The following is a 16927-nucleotide window of genomic DNA, read 5'->3' as shown; positions in this document are numbered from 1 at the left end:
GATATGAAGGCATCCAATATTGAAGGTCAGGCATGTCCCATTGATGGATTAAGTATGGTCAGGCAAAACAAGCCAACACCTCATACATGAGGTCTCTTATTAGGGCTCATGTGTATAAAACAGGAGAAGGAGACAGAGAACCGCCGTGTTGGGAGGAGACCCAGAGGTCTGGACGCCGGCATGGATCCTGAAGGACCTACAGTTGGAGGGTGCCGGACTGGGAGCCTCCCAATTGGAAGGCAGGCAGCAAGGCTGCCAAACAGGGGGGTGGGAGAAAGAGAGAGAGAGAGAGAGAGACAGACAGAGAGAGAGAGAGAGAGAGAGAGAGAGAGAGAGAGAGAGAGAGAGACCACCCATGCCGGTACCCAGAGGCAGCTGAGCTGCAAAGGCAGCGGGTGCAGGGGAGACACGGTCTGCGTCTATTGTAAAGGCTGAGAAGAGCAGTTGGGAAGTGCCTGACAAAGCTGGCGGTGTGCTTCCCCGCTATGGAGAAGGTGAGTGGGAACAACAGGAGCAATCGCTGTGGAAACATGAAGCGCCGGTGAGTGTCAGAAAACACAGCGAGACCGGAGCACTCTCAGGCCCAGAGGCAAGTAACGGTCCAAGCAAATGTGAACTATATTGAATACTGAACTGAATTGAAACTACTAATAAAGTATCTAGAGCACCAAACGGATTGAAAAGTGTGATTTGAATACTATTTTGAATAAAGAAATGAATTGAAAAGTGCCATTTGAATAAGATCACGGCATACTGAAGGCCGACCGAACATTTGAAGTTAAACAGACATACTGTGATAAATCAACTTCCGGGGCACCAGTGATCCAGGGATGAATATTGGTTTCTAAACTATCAATCAGCCCCTTACCTCTAGTACACCAGAATCCAAACATATTGGAAAAACTAGTCAATTATAACCCTGCTTGTCTTATTTTCATAACGTAGACAGAACGGCAGACTTATCTTTGCAGGGTCGTGGAACGTTGGCTAGTTGCAACACAGTGAAAATACAATTATTACCCAATGTAAAAAAGGGACTGTCCAGTCACGATTGTATACAAATATCGAATGTATTATTATTCAATAGACAGTTCTAGCACACTACAAAATTCAACGCACCCTGTAAAGGAATGCAGAGGACAGACAGTTTCAAGAAGGAAAAGGGATGCACTCACAATACTGGCTGGAGGGTAGTCAGTAAAGTAATTACTCACAATAGTTCAAGAATACTTGGTTTCAGCACAAATCGAGCAATGGGTGATAAAATGTCACCAGACCCTTAAGAGAAGTGCCAGGGCGACAGAACTACAATGTACCTTGTACTTGTAAAAGTTCTTTGTATTCAACAGAGTCGAGTCGCTTTCAGGGCGCTTTGCAGCTTCTGTGACAGAGTTAAAGACAGGATATAGCTCTGGGTATCAAGCAGCACGTATTTCGGCGAGCGAGGCTGGGTGTCACGGCTGCATACTGGCCTACACAGCGGCCCAGATCAGGAATCCTTGCCTCAGTGCTGGTTGGTGGGTCTGAAGGCACTGGTGGAGGCATCTCGGATGCGTGAGCAAGTGCAGCATGACAACAGCCAGGGGTGCAGTCGGGTGCAGCTCGACAGGCTCGACTGCCTCGAAAATGTTCTTAACAGTGGACGCTGGTTGATGCTTGTTGGTGCAGTCGTCCCAACTTCTTCACTAGCCTTGTGTCGTCCTTTAAGGCGGATGGCCCAAAGCTGAGGAGAGTGTTTGCAGGCAACGGCCTTGTTCATTTTTCAGAGATTGGCACTTCCCACCTAGGAGGATTTCTAGCAGAACCCAGCAGGGCACACGGTGTGCTGGCTTGGTACCGGTTCTGGGGCTGCTGGATGGGTCCTTTGAGTGTGGTATCGCCCTCTGTTCCCTGGAAGATGTTTAGGGTAGGGATCTTGCTTCTTGCTACCCTCTTGGAAATCCTGACCTTCCTTCACTGGTGGAAACTGTAAGGCAGAATGTACCTTCAGCCAGGGTCCAAATGAGTCCTTCTTCTTGCTCCTTTTGAGTTTGTTGGATGATCTGCTAAGAGAGGGGCTCAGCCATCTTTTAAAGCCAAATGGGCCCCAGTGATGTGTGCAGGCTAAGCCTACCTTAATGAACCAATCCTCGGTCCCCACCAACAATCTTCTGTTAGGTGTGAGGTCTTAACCAGAGTGCGTTGCAACAGGAAAGGTGAAGGGGTGAAAACATGTACTAATAAGTCCCACCAACTTCCTGTCTGTTGTGGGTCAAAGGGCCTCTCTGGTTAATTGAGCTCTCTGAGGTTCCTGGTCAAAGTGCAGCTCTCCATTGAAGTTGTGCCGAGAACAGACATTCTGTCTTCATCAAATCACATACTTCTACCCTCTGAAAGTTTATCCCCTGTGGAGGTTGCCTACTGTAAACAGTTGTCCCAGACATCACAGTTCACTGCCCTTGATATTTAGTGGCAGGGGCTGACTTCAGGTTGACACAGATGCATATCAAGAAGGTGTTGGGTTTAATGTCCTCTTTGTCAGCTCTGTGACCGGCCTCTCGCAGGCCAGATTCCATTAACTCTCATCAGTATGCACCGCCACCAGCACAGTGGACAAAGGATAAGGCAGATCCATGGAGCCTTTGTCAGTTAATGAGGCTGGCCACAGCAGGAGGAAGGTTGTGCCTTCCCTCTTCTTGAGATGCTTTCATGTACCCTTGGTTTTCACCATCCAACTGAACATGTCAGGAGGACAGCATCTGTAGGCTGTGTCCACCCAGAGTACACGTGACTATGTGTTTGTTGTGCGGCGAGTATAAAAAAATGTGTGTGGAGTAGCCCCACACATTTTCCAGAGGCCGATATCACAACCTTCCATTTCATTACAAAATTTCAAAAAAAGCCCAGGCGAGCGCATACTCGCGTGCATTTGGTTGAATTCCTCACACACACAGAATGTCAAACCATGTGTAAGCAGCAATGCGGGGAAATCGAAAGCATATGGAATATTGAAACATCATTTAAGTATTCTTACAATCAGTGTGAACAAGACCCATAAGTTTATTGTAAAACAAAAGACTGATGCAAAAGAGTTTTACATTAACAGAAGAGTGTCACAATAACCAAAGTGAATACAAGTGTGTGAAATCAGAAGCCTGAGGCAGAAGAGCCCAAAAAGGGGCCAAACAAGGTTAACGGAATTCATGGTTGCACGATCTGTAATCGGTGGACCGTGCGGTCTGACAACTGCTCCTAGACCAGGGAATTCCCCACTGAGAATATCTCAGACATCTCAAGTCAAGGACAATCTTAGGGTTCCTGGTTGTGTGACCTTTAATGGGTGGACTCTGTGGTTTGACAACTTCACCTAGACCAGCGAGCCCTAAAATATCATTCAAAGAACATTGGAAATGATTCCTGAAGAACTGTGAAAAACATGACAAAGCCAGTCAGGAGATTGGTCAAGTAGACCTATTGTTTTCTTGTGTTGAACATTGAATGGATGAAAGCAGTATAAGTGCTGCAGTGAAATCTTGGGGAAGGGAAACTCAAGACATCCTTTTTGTATGGAATATACTGAATTGAACTTGGAAAAGGGAACCTCAAGAACCCAAGAAGAACTCCGAACTAAGAACAGCTACCACTTTACGTTTGAAGAATATTTTGTCGGTTGAAGTTCCCCACCAAGTTTTCTTTAGATGTCAGGATAAGCATAGGTCTTTGGCACAGACAGACATTTGATTTGGAAATACAGACCCAGACTTCTTTTAGTTTGCTTTAGGGAGGAGAAATACCTATCTTAGTTAAGCCTTACACCATCCTCATATTTAAATAAAACATTATTTGAAACTTGAAATATGTTGTCTGTGTCATTCTCGATAACATGCCTGTCTCACAGCCTCCAGTTTAATCCAAGTTTGGCAATGGCAGTATAATTCTGGTTTGCACACATGCAATGGATTCCTTGTTTGGCAGTCCGAGTACACACTGAGTTACAAAACCTCAATATATTCCAAGTTTGCCAATTCCAATGCAATCCAAGTTGAGCTGCACTATTGCAATACCAATATATACCATGACATAATCTTCATAGTTTTAATGGAAAGATAATTCCTCGTTTGCTGAACCCGAGTATGTCACAATGTTGACAATCCCAACATTTTTCCATTTTGCACAGTATCTCAATATGCACAATTCCAGTAAACTCCCTCCATTCACAACCCCAATAAACACCCTATATGTAGAATCCTAATCTATTCCCAGTTTGTCCAACCCAGTAAAATATCAGTTTGATCCAACAATTTGTACTCAGTTTGGCATTTCTGGCATGTTCTGAGTTTCACAATTCCAGTGACCTCCCAGTTTCATAATTCAGTGTAGGCCTTGTTTGAACAATGAATTCCTGTCATCAGTCTGTCCAGTACCAGAATACTCTCTGTTTTACTTTACCCGTTTTTCACATGCCAGTATCTTCTGAGATGTTTAAACCCGGCATGCTTGTTTCAAATCTGCCATACTGAGAACAGGTCCGTCTTCAAAATGCTTAATCCAGCCATTCATAAACCTTACATTTAAGCAACCTTTCTGGATGACACGTTGTCTGACAACAAATCCTACAAGTTTGTTTGCTGAAGGTTTTATGACCACCAGAGCCACAGAGTCCCTAATTTTAACAGAGATGGGGTAAAATCAATAGCACACCCCGAAACTCTGGCTAATCGAACTTAATCTTTGCAAAGTGTGTCAGGATTGATATAATGATAATACAATACATCCCCATTCTGCATTTATCACAAAGGATTATAAACTAACTACTCTTGACACAAGGATACTAGTTCAAATTTTACCAGACAACTATTTTCTACACTGTCATTGCTCCCAAACGAAAATCTCTCTCAAAACCAATTTACTCTAAAGTGCTCTCCATTCATTAAAAGTTTGCTGATAAGAACCATTTCCATAGCTCTTGACAATTACCTCCCACTGATGTTCTAACTGAGGTGGCAGCAGGAACCCTACTATGTTTCTTTTGGATGGTCAAGAGGTTGATCTGAAATCTGTTCTTGGAAAGATGAAAACAACTTCCTGCGCTATAATCCTTGTCCTTCACAAATAGTCAAAGCCCATAAAGAGGATGTACTGCCTTCTTGTCCAAGTTTGTCAATTCGTCCTTCATGGATTTGGGCTAGACTCATTTAAACATTTTGTGGGTTTCCTATCTTCTAAGGAAACTTCCCTCGACACAAATTAACTGGCCTGTTATTGACCCATTGCAAATACTATATTCTCAGTCAAGGCACTACAGTCCAGGTTCAAAAACATCTAGAATATTTAAACCTACTGGATTCCATACAGTCAGAGTACCATCCTCATTGACGTATGGAGTTGGCAATGTTGGACATCTCAGAGAACCTGGTAGTCTCCAGGATTCCTTATTGATTATTGTGCACCTTTCATCTATGTTTGATACCCTACCTCAACCACCAAATGGTCTTATACAGTCTTCGGAGGCCAAAGTCTGAGAGACAGAATTAAAGTGGTTGTCATCATACGTCGCTCATAGATTGTATTTTCTCACATCTAATAAATTAGTTACTGAAGTTACCCCAATAACTAGTGTTGACCAACATGGTTTTGCCCTCTCCTCTTCAGTTTAACAAGCATGCTAAACCTCTGCAAGATCTATTTATGGACTTTGGAATCAGATTCCACTGCTGTGCTGAGGACACAAAATTGTACTTTAAGCTCTCACATGATACAACTTGGATAACACCAGCCTATCTCCAGTGATTCTGACCATCACAGATAGAATGGATTCCAACTGGCTAAGTCTTAATGCAGAAAAACAGATATTAGTGTTATTGGGGCAGGAGCTTGCCCCAAGATCTACACAACCAATCCTCCTAGATTTTACATAGATGCATTTTGGTTATCTATTTTACGTCAAATTACAATATTAGGAATACATTTCAACCCTCAACTGAATACCCCAGCCCAAATGAACTTGGCAATTATTTGCATCTTTTCTAAAAAAGCATTCTCCTTTTTTTGGAGGAGCAACATTTAACCCACACTGACATAGGATCAAAATGAGATGACTGCAATTCCTTTCTGAAAGGTTATACTAAAACAAATAAAAAAATGATAACAATCTCCAGTATCAAATTGTCTACTGAGTAACAAATACTCCTCTTTGGACACATACCTCACCCATCTTCTTTATGCTCAATTGGTTGTCGGTTCAGTCCCATAATGAGTATACAATCTCTGAGAAATTGCCTCCTGGTAAGGATGCAAAGCCTTGGCTTATATGTATTTTTATTAACAAATAGAATGATGAGGGTAATTGCATTGAACTGGGTGGGTATCTCAGCCCTTTAAGATGAGTAGAAATACCCTGGAGATGGATGGGGATGCAGACCTTACTCATATATCAATAATCGAAATGACTCCGGTAGTTGGTAAAAAGGATAACTGTTTTAATATCAATTATCTAAAACAGGGAGTACAAAGGACATCAATGGACATCTCAGTTCAAATTCTCTCAATGTATTACAAAAAGCAATCTTATATAGCAAAAAATAGTCATTAATGACGTTAACCTACGTATTACTAACGTCATCCTATGTGGCAAACTGCAAAAACCTATTGAAGAAAGTGATCGGGTCTAAGGAAATATAATTATAAGCTCTGTACTAGTATGGGACAGTGAATGAAAGTAATTGGTTTCTTAACATCAGGTGGGGCAACTAAGTATTCCCTTAAACAGGTCACTATGAACGTCACTAAATAAACAACGTCCTATTGACTACACAAACTATAGGACCCTTAATTATATGGTCCCCTACAATTGGTTGGCACTCTAACCTTCATCAGTACTTTTCCACCTACATCAAGCAGCATGCAGATTGGACCGCCAGATGCTGGTGAGCTTGTCTTGAACACTGCTTCCCACCAAATAGCATATCCATCTATCATCACCTCAGGGGTCTGCTGGCAATTAAGACTTTGAACTTGCCCTTGGGATTGTTCTTAGCTCTGGAGAATTCAGGGGAGTGAAGGCACGCTCTGCCCTCATGGGTAGGTGTGATAGTCCTGTTTGTCCAACTTCATGTATCCACGTGACTGTAGACCATGATTTTAAGCCTTTAGTGTGTTAAAATACTATTTTCTAATAGACCGCTGATGTCTTCCTTGTTTAATTCATGCCTCCTGAACAGGAGCTTGATCTTTCACACAATTTTGTATCCAATGTTAGCTCACCCCAGCCTGATAAGACCTTGGCTTCTTGGCCTGGCTCCATGGCTCATCCAACCTCGCCTTTCTGTGATTTACTTTTAATTAATGTGTTTTCTTACTGTGACACACTGAGAATGAGGCCTTCCTTTTTTAGTCCGGCTCTGCTATAACACCTAGTGGAAACATCCATCGTTTACTCTTTATGCTTATATGTATATGTTGGCGCATGCCGCAATCTATTCACTACAAAGCTAGCCCTAAGAATACTTTGTCTGCTTGCATTGCTCTGCATCTGTACACATGTAAAACAGCTTGATATCTTCATCATTTCTTTGGCATAAGCTTCTTCACCTTGGTCCCAAGATGTCACTTATTCTTGATACTTTCTTGATGCCTTGTAGAATATCTGCATTCCCTTGTCTCTGCATCTATTCTATGTACATCAGCTTGACTCTATATGACGTCACCATTCATCTTGGCCATTCATTTGCTCTGCTTCTTCCGGGATATCATTCAAAAGGCCATCATATTTGTCGTATGCAGGTATGGTTTTCTCAATAGGAACCTTGCTTTGAGGATTTTCTTCGCTACTGGTATTCTCAGTGGTGCTGCATGTGTCTCACACTCTGGCTCCCAACATAAAGGCAATATGGGTGACATGGTTGAGGTGGGGTACTTGGCTCCTTCTCTACACTACCCCCTCTGGGCGATTCATCAACCACTCTCCCATAATTCTTCACATCTAAAACTCCTTATCTGAAGAAATGCTTCTTTGGGACCCATATCTTTATGACTCATTTCAGGCAACCAGCTGATTTCACACGTCATCCTTGTTCCAAGTCATGAGCATGCACTGTCCACTTGGACTGCAATAGATCCATCTTCCCACATACCTCTTATGGTTCTTTGGATATAGAAATTTCGTTCCCTTGGGTGCATGGATACTGGCCTTCACAAAGTCTCTGATTTCTTCATCTGTCAGATCTCTGGCCTACCATCCTGATTCGACATTGATCATGATTTTCATCCCTGTGGCTTTCTTTGCTGTCTTTTTGCATTGTGTAATTAGTATCTTGATTACACAGAATCCAAGTAGCACCAACATGATCAGGGCTCCAAGTAATTTGAACATGTCTGCCATCCATTGTGGAACCCAAGAAAAAATGATTCAAACCAATTGTCATCATCAATGTCCTCTACGTTGTCTACAATCTGGACGTGTAGCTTTGTTAGCATATCTATTACCATCGTCAAGGTTCCATTCTCGTCATCATGAGCAGGTATGAATGTGCAACATGATTCTCCAATTATTCCACAATTACCTCCATCTATAGATGTGATCATGTCCAAGACATATCTGTTCTGAAGTGTCATTAGTCATATGGCTCCCATCTCCTCTCTGATAACATTGAATCCCTTTATGGTTGTGTTGATCATTTGCAGCAATTCCCATCTGGTAATCTGCAGCCATTTGGTATTTGCTCCAACCTGGATTCTCGGCATGAAGATTAATGTGAAAACTGACAAGGTCTGTGTTACGCTCACCTGGGATCTACGTGAGCGCCACACAATACTGATCGAGGTCTAAGCGCTATCCCGGACCCCTCTCAGCTTGGTTATGTGCCAGACGTTGGGTAGTGCCTTTAACAGGAGAATGGAGGGTTAAGATACTGGTTCTGTGAAGGGTGGACTCCCACCTCCCTCTGGCCCAAATCCCCTCCCTTGGGGTTATTGCTCACTTTAGGTTTTTGTGCGTTGAACTCTCTGTCCTGCGTCTCTATGCAGGGGCGCGTGGTTGGTGCAGGCGTTCCGTGAACCTAGTTGTTTCACTGGTCCGTATGCCCTTATGTCGGGTCCAGACCGGCTGTGACTCCGACTCTGCTTTCTGTCTTCCAGGTGAGTTACAATGTCTTTTCTGTCTTTATTCTGCCTCTTTCTTTCCCTCTGTTTTCTCTGTCTTCTCAGCGTCTTGCTCCACTCCGATGTTCCCTAACAATGTCTCTTTTTGTTTTAACAGGGATAGTTGTGATCTCGGAGAATCCACGCCAATGGCAAAGACCACAGTGAGTTATTGATGTGCTGAGCGCTGCGCTGTTTATTGATGTTAATTGCTAACCTGTGTTCTCTTCTCTTCTTTGTAGAGGTTGCAGTGATGTTCCGTAATGATAAGCGATCGAAGTGCTGCTTGCCCAGGTAAGTGCTTTGGTAATGCTGATCTTGTTCCTTCTCCCTTGCAGTTTGCGGTGAAACCCGGAGATTGGCGAGGTAAGAGAAGCGCAGGGTGCATCCAGGACCCGCTGCTTGCCCAGGTAAGAATTGTTATTAAAGCTGTCCTTGTTTCTTTACCTTTGCAGGTTGCGGCGAACTCCGGAGATGGGCGAGGTAAGCGAAGCGCAGGATGGATTCAAGGCCGGTTACTTCACAGGTAAGTGTTCTTGCTCGCTAATGCTGTTCTTGTTCTTCCAGGTTATTAATGGAATCCGGATCTAGGGCTTCAGGATCGGGCCACCGGAGAAGCAGATGAGCAGGTGAGTGTAACGCTGCAGGAGTGCAGAATAATGCAAAGCGTGTTCTGCTTTTTGGGTGTGGTTTAAATAGCCTAGGTAAAGTAGTTCCAGGCCAAGTAGTTCCAGGCCCAGCCACACCCAAAACACTAGACCACATGGCTTGGTTCTAAAGAACTGAGCTGTGTAATAGGCCTCCATGTTGGATTAAGGTCCAAAACTGGTATTGCTTTATTCCTGATAATGAGCCTGGCACCAAAGGCGCCAAGACTGACTCCAAGTATGTTTCTGTTGGAGCTTTAAGGCCCTTGGGGCTGGTGTGAAGGGCTTTAGCCCCACTTCTGCCAGGGGGCTGTTATACCTGAGGGGGTCAGGGGCATGGATCGTGACAGCCTGGTTGAGACAGTCTGTGCTCATAAGGAATGGCATCAAAGGCTTCTATTGATTTTGCTGAGAAGTAGTTCTCTATCTTCATTTTTCTTATCAGCTCCACAGATCTCTTCTTCCTCACGTGTGCATCTGCTTCGGGAAACTGTTAAGGTTCAGGTCACTTTTAGGAATCACCAATGCTGGAACATGAAAATTCAACAGTGTGCATATTCCTCCCCAGTCTGTAGGCAATCTCATATAGGCTCTGGATCCACAAGCCCAATAATGATGCATGGTCACTGATGTTCCAAGCTTCATCCTTGGTGCATCAAAGATCTGACAACAGTTCTGATTCTCTCTAACCTTTCTTGTGCCATTGTTTCTGAAGCACAGCTTCGAACTTTCCAAGGGCACTATCTGCAAGGGTCCTCCTTTGTCTTCAACCCAGGTCAGCAGATTATCAAGTTTCAGCCACAATGGTTTGCACAGTGTGGGATGTATTTACCCATGCATCCGAGCCCTACCTCAAAACTGTGCAGTACTGACATGGAAAACATCATGATGGCCAGAGCTTCCCAGAAAATGCCCAGGGAAATGCATGAAGAATAGGCTGCCACTCATTTTTGCCGATGTTATGGGCACAGAAGGACACTGCCTAAAAACCCCATTGGACTACCCACACAGTAGTCTGAAACCATTGGGAATGGCAATGCTGATTGCCAAAAGCAAACCCATAACTGTTGGGAATTCATTTTCTTAAATCCCAAAAAGGGGTGCAGTACCAGTACTCACCACTATCAGAAAGCCGGCGTTTTAAAACCACCAGATTTTGTGTAAAACTGAATAAATGAACCCAAAACAGGCCAAAGAAAGACTTACTGAGAGGTGGATCCAATGTAAAGTTATATTCTGAAGTGACTTGAAGGTTTATAACAAGACTGGCTGAGCTGTGGATTTCAGCAGTTTAAGTAAATTTGGACTGAAAGACACTAAAAAATCTAAATGTTTAAAAGAAATGAGTGACCTACTTTGAGTGTCACATAGGTTGCAATTGTTTAAATGTCATAGTTTTAAACTTAGAATCAGCATTCTAGCTGCATATGTAAACATTGTCTTGACTTAAACTGGGTAACAAAAAGTGACATTTTATCTGAAACCTGGCTTAAGGAACTGGATTCTGCCCACCAGCCACCCCCATCAGGAGTGAAACTTGAGTCACAGCTGTGTTCCCAGGCCTATCTGCCTTTTGCTGGCCACACTAAGGATATGCCATCTCTCTGATAATTGAATTAAGGGGAGCCCCCACAGAATACAGGAGCTCTGAACAAAGCCCTCTCCTGACTCAGGCAGATGGTTTATTGCAGATGTCGTAAAAGTAGCTTCCTCCTGAAGCAAAGGGGAGGGGCACTGCCTGTGAGAGCAAGCTGGCTTGGCAGAACTGGAAAAACCAGAAATTCAACCTTGTGCTGGAGGAAAACCACACCCCTTTGGGGCCAGAACATAACTCTAAAAAGATGAATAACTCATAGTACGGACTTGTGAAAATTATTTAAATGACACCATAATTCTTGTGATTTTTCTGCCCACGTTTTAAGACGTGCTAGGACCCGGTGGTATGTTCAGGGGGGTTTTAGCGGAAAAGAGGATATTACTCAAAATGTGTGCATGTGAAAAATCTGACACTTCATCAACTAATGTCCATACTCCTTGCGCACATGTGTGTAAATTTGGGGTAATGTCCGGTATTGCAAACCAGTTAAAAAGTGCAATATATTGCCATTTCTGAATGCAAGCTCCCAGGAAGAGCAGAGTTTGAACAGGGTATACCTCCTGTAATGCATGATGGGTGCATATGATTTTAAAACAATATGTACCTCTGCAAATATGTATTTAGTTCAAATCTAGGTTTGTGTGTAAGTTGACAGGAGGAGTGGACTTTCTGCAGGCTGTAAAATGACATCACTCTGACACAACTTAGCTCCCCCAATCAGGGGAGAAATGAAAGCTTGGCCAATGATAAGTGGAGAGGGGCTGGCTAGTGATGCTGCTCACACACACCCATTTTAAAAACACATAAAAGCAGAGAGACAGGACAGATAGGGACCTTCAAATCCATTTGCAGCTGGAAGCTCGGCCGGGAAAATCCATACTTTACCTCCATCAACCTTCAGAGACCCAGACCAGACCAGCAGAGTAGAGCTGACCTGTTAGCAGAACCAGAGAGAGCTGACCCAGATCACTGTGAAGTGCAGAGACCAGAGTCCAGTCTAAAACCTGACCAGATCCGTGGCGAGGCCCATTTAACTCAAGAATATAGTGTGAGTACCTAGCAAAACTGTGCAGAACCCAATCTCTTAGTTAAAATAATCTAATGCAAGCTATTTTAACTTGAGTAAAGCTGTCACTTGTCATTTTCTAGTTGCAAGCTGCACTTGTCTTTTTGAACTTTAAAATTTCAAATCTGAAAAACGACCTTTATTTAATCGCTCATATCTCCGTGACCGTTTGTGCTAGAGACTTGCAGTAACTTTCCTCAGATATATATTTTTGCCGCAATCGTGAAAAACGCACTCGCGAATTTTGCCGCGATTTGCAAATTTCTCCACGTGTGAAAACAGAAGCTTCTTGCCTTCCAGTTGCCAAAAATTCGTTTAACCTGCTTGTTACACCCTAGATCCTTGCTAAAGTGAGCCTGGACTAATATTAACTAGATACCACTCACCCTGAACCTCTAGAGGGAATTAAAAGCTTTTTAACATATTTTCACTCCATTGCCAGCACATATCCAAGCATTTTGCCTGGGTTTTCAACTTCTGTAGTCTAAGTTGCTGGGGTTAACTGAATCACATTTAATTGCATTTCTGAGAACTGTGTGCTTTCCTTCCATTTCCTTGCATTGCATAAAGGGGGGAGGGGATTGCCAGAGAAAAGTGATTACATTGTTTTGTTGAAATCATATTGAGTATTTTCTTTACTGCATTTCATTCCACATTGCATCCATTTGAAACCATAAAAGTATTGTTGCTATCTTATCCATTTCATGTCAACTCCTTAGTGATTATCAAGAAGTGTGCTAGTGCCAGATTCTCTGTTGTTAATCTTTATCATATCAGATTAAGTGTGCTATTCAATTATTAATTTATTATAAAGCGTGATATATATATATATTGTTTAATTTATCAAATAAATCTTTTAAATTTGCAAAACAGAACTACTTCTTGGCTCAGTGGGGTCAGGAGGATTCCAAGAGAGGGGTGTTATATAGGGGTAGTCATCCAGAACGCATGAACTGGACATAAAGATATATCAATAAGGGTTTTCATTCAGTATTCTAGACTAGGCGTTGACTTGGCTGTAGTGCTGAATTGAATCCTCTTACAAATTGGGGGCTTGTGCCGGACGTTTGGGTTAGATCTACCATTTGTGCAGATTAATACAGCGTGCCAGCTGACCAGATACACATATCCGGTCGGATCACCACGCTGTGTTACGCTGTAAAGCACTCCTCATAGGAACGCTCCAAGGAAACGGTCTGTTTTGCAAGAATAAAATACTAACTCTTGTAAATCAGGAAGGAAATCAAATTTCCAGAATGACGACACTCGTGGACATGAAAATAGCCAGAGAGCACCTCTTACATAAGCTATTTGTGAGAGGTGAATGGACCGAACAGGGCCAGGATGCGTGGTTGCAGGCAATCACACAACAGGTCACTGAAACGGGGTCAGATATATATAGAGATCAGGGTCCACTACATGTGGCCCTGAGTGAACTATACATGGCCCCGAAGGCCAAAAATGAACACGACAAGATTGTTAGGATAGCGGCATACCTGTACCTATATATGGGAGACATGCAGGATAGATGTACTGAAAGCCAAGATCTGGCGAATAAGCGACAGATGGTGTTAGAGAAGGCCCGATTTGATCTGGCCTCTTCTGAGCAGAGGCTGCAGAGGAGCCAGGAGTCAGAAAATGATAGTAGGCAATATATCATTAAAATAAAAGAGGATATGGGCATCCTACAACAGGAAAAGACAGACCAGGATACCAGATTTCTGGCCCTGCAGAAGGAGCACCAAGACAGTTTGGACTCCTTACTGCAGAACCAGAAAAAGTTGGAGCAACAGATCAATTTCAACAGGGCATGCGCGGAGCAGGTAGTCACCCTGCAAACCAGCTAGATAGAGAGAAAGAGGAGAGCAATAAACTGATTCTGAAAGACCTGGATACCCAGGCAGAGTTTGATGAGGAGCGCCAAAAAGCTGGTGCCTTTCAACGACAGAGGGACGACCTGGCAGCACAGATGCAGGCTCTCAGTCAGGAAAGAGACACTTTAGGCCAGGAAGTCTGCCACTTAAAAAAGGAAATTGAAGAAAATCACCTGGCCCTCCAGGGGCTGGGTGACCTCCAAAAAGAAAACCAGAACTTGGTAGAGCACACCAGAAGGGTGGAAGATGCTCTGGCAAGAAAGGAGCAGGCCAGTAGGGATGGGACTCAGGAGGTAAACCTCCTGCAGCAAAGACTGGCCCAGTTCTCCAGGACCAACCAGGAAGCACAGAGGGAAAATGAGACCCTCTGTCAACACAATGATAGGCTCCAACAACAGGTAGCGATGCAGGAGAGACTGATAGAGTCTAGTAAGGCCTTGACTGAGGAACTGAAAGCACAAATGCAGGCTCTTGCATTGCAACAGGGAGCAGGGGCGGATAGAGATGAGGTCCGCTGGGAAAGAGAGACTCCTGACCATAACCTCAGGAGCCCTAACACCAGGGGCCTTCATCTCTCCCAGTCCCTGGACTCTACCACCCCTATGTCCCCTGGCGCACATGAGCACAGGGCCACAGGGATAGCAGATTACTATCGAGCTAAAAGTATGGGGCTCATAGGCCAGTACCACTCAGGAATGGAGGGGTGGGCATCCGGGTATGGGCACCCAAGTACAGTACAGTTCAGTGGGGAACCCCAGGAGAGTAGGCCCCTTAAGGGCATCCTGAAAACCTCTGCCCAGTTAGGTCAGTGGGGGGGGTACCCAGCAAATCCTGGCAGCAAGGAGGGATCTGAGGACTCCTCTGAGCACCACAGGAAACAGGAGACCAGGTCCCCACATTCTGCCAGCCATTCCCAGGCTCGCAGAATCCGGGAAAACCTGGAAGAACAGACAGGAACCTCTGGGAGCAGTGCCTCTGAGTCAGAGGATGAATGGACAAGGGTTACCCGAACCAAAAAGGCCAATAAGGCAAAAAGGGCCTTGCTTAAGGACCCCTTAAAGCAGATTAAGGCGATCAGGAGCGTCATCACGCCTTACCATAAGAACGCTAAGTATTCTGTTTGGGAGCACTTAGAGTTGTTTGAGCAAATGATGGAGACTTTCCATTTGAAGGACAGCCAAAGCTGTATTCAATATGTAAAGTGGACCTTCTCCCCGGAATACTAAAGTTTCTTTGCGGGGCTGGAGGACCAAAATCATTTAAGATGGTCCACCTATAAGGCGGCCATCTTGAAACATTTTTCCATTCATAGAAATCCTCAAGAGGCTCGCAAGGCAGCCTACAATTTGCAATGTGGGGAGGATCAGGCCCCACAAGAATTTGTGCAAGAACTGAAACGTGCTTTTGCGCAGACCACCAGAAGGGTGCGCACAGACAGTAGAGAATTCATCAATACATTTTTTCATGCCTTGCCCAAATACATAATGACCCAGCTCGGGAGGGATTTTCACGAGAAAAGATCTTTAGACTGGGTCATTGAACAGGCTACCCGGATCTATGAGGTGCAGAAACCGGTAGAAAATAAAAATAATGCCCAGAAAAACCCCAAAAACCAACAGCACCCCTGCTGCTGCCAAGGTGGCAGAGGTAAAGGTCACCCCCGTTTTGGATTTGGAGATGGGGGGGCCTAAAAACCTACCTGCACCTAATAATGCTAGGCCCAGGAGGTCCTCGGGTCAGTCACAGACAGGGAGCCAGGGAGGCAGCCCCACAAATGGGGTCCCTCGCTCTCCTGATTATGTAAGTCCCCGTTACAAGGGAAATCGACCCATCCTGGGTTATGTGTGGACTCCTCCAGCCCAAGGGCGGGGGATCCAGCCAAGCACCTAACCCAGGGATCTTCCCTCCTAACTTCCCACCGGAGGGCAGAAATTCTCCAAATCCTGGGCAGAACTTTTTCCCCAGGTATCCACCCAATTTCCAACCCCAAAATCATCCATCCTTCTTTCCCCAATTCCCTGAGCCCAGACAACCTAATCCGGGAGAGGAGAGGCCAAGGGTGGAGGGGTACCCAAATCTTCCCAACCCGGGGTATTACCAGAGGAGGGACTACCCTTCCCGGGATCAGCCCAGGGGAGAAAACAGGGCCCCGTATCAGCCTGAGCGGGTTTCCCAGTTAGAGCGCCAGGTTCAAAACATGGCGCGGGATCTGGGTCACATACTGAGGGCTCAGCAGAACCCTCAGATCGGCATGCCGGCGCAGAACGCACCCAACTCTGGACCTGGTGCTCCAGAACAATGACGGGGGCAGCACCCCGATAACTCACCGGTTCCCAGGGAGGAGGCACAAGGGGAAGGGGGGTGTAAAGCCTTGGAGGAAGCTTCCTTCCTCACTTGTAAACAGCCCCTGGAAACCCAGGAACCGGAAACAAAATCTCCTGCCCCTGAAAGTCTGCCTCCTAAGGAGCAGAGGGGGGGTAGGAGAAACAAAAGACCCAAACAGACTCAGTTTGAGGAGGAGGTACAGATCTTCCAATTTGAGGGAGAGGGATCCTCAGAGGATCCTGGGAAAAGGATCTTCTCCTTCAGAGAGGGGGGAACTCCTCCCAAAGAAAAATGGGTCCCT

Source organism: Ambystoma mexicanum, chromosome 3q (assembly GCF_040938575.1).
Source record: "Ambystoma mexicanum isolate Mex_15411 chromosome 3q, UKY_AmexF1_1, whole genome shotgun sequence".
Taxonomy (NCBI): domain Eukaryota; kingdom Metazoa; phylum Chordata; class Amphibia; order Caudata; family Ambystomatidae; genus Ambystoma; species Ambystoma mexicanum.
The sequence above is the reverse complement of the archived record's forward strand: the minus strand, read 5'-3'. Positions refer to the sequence as shown.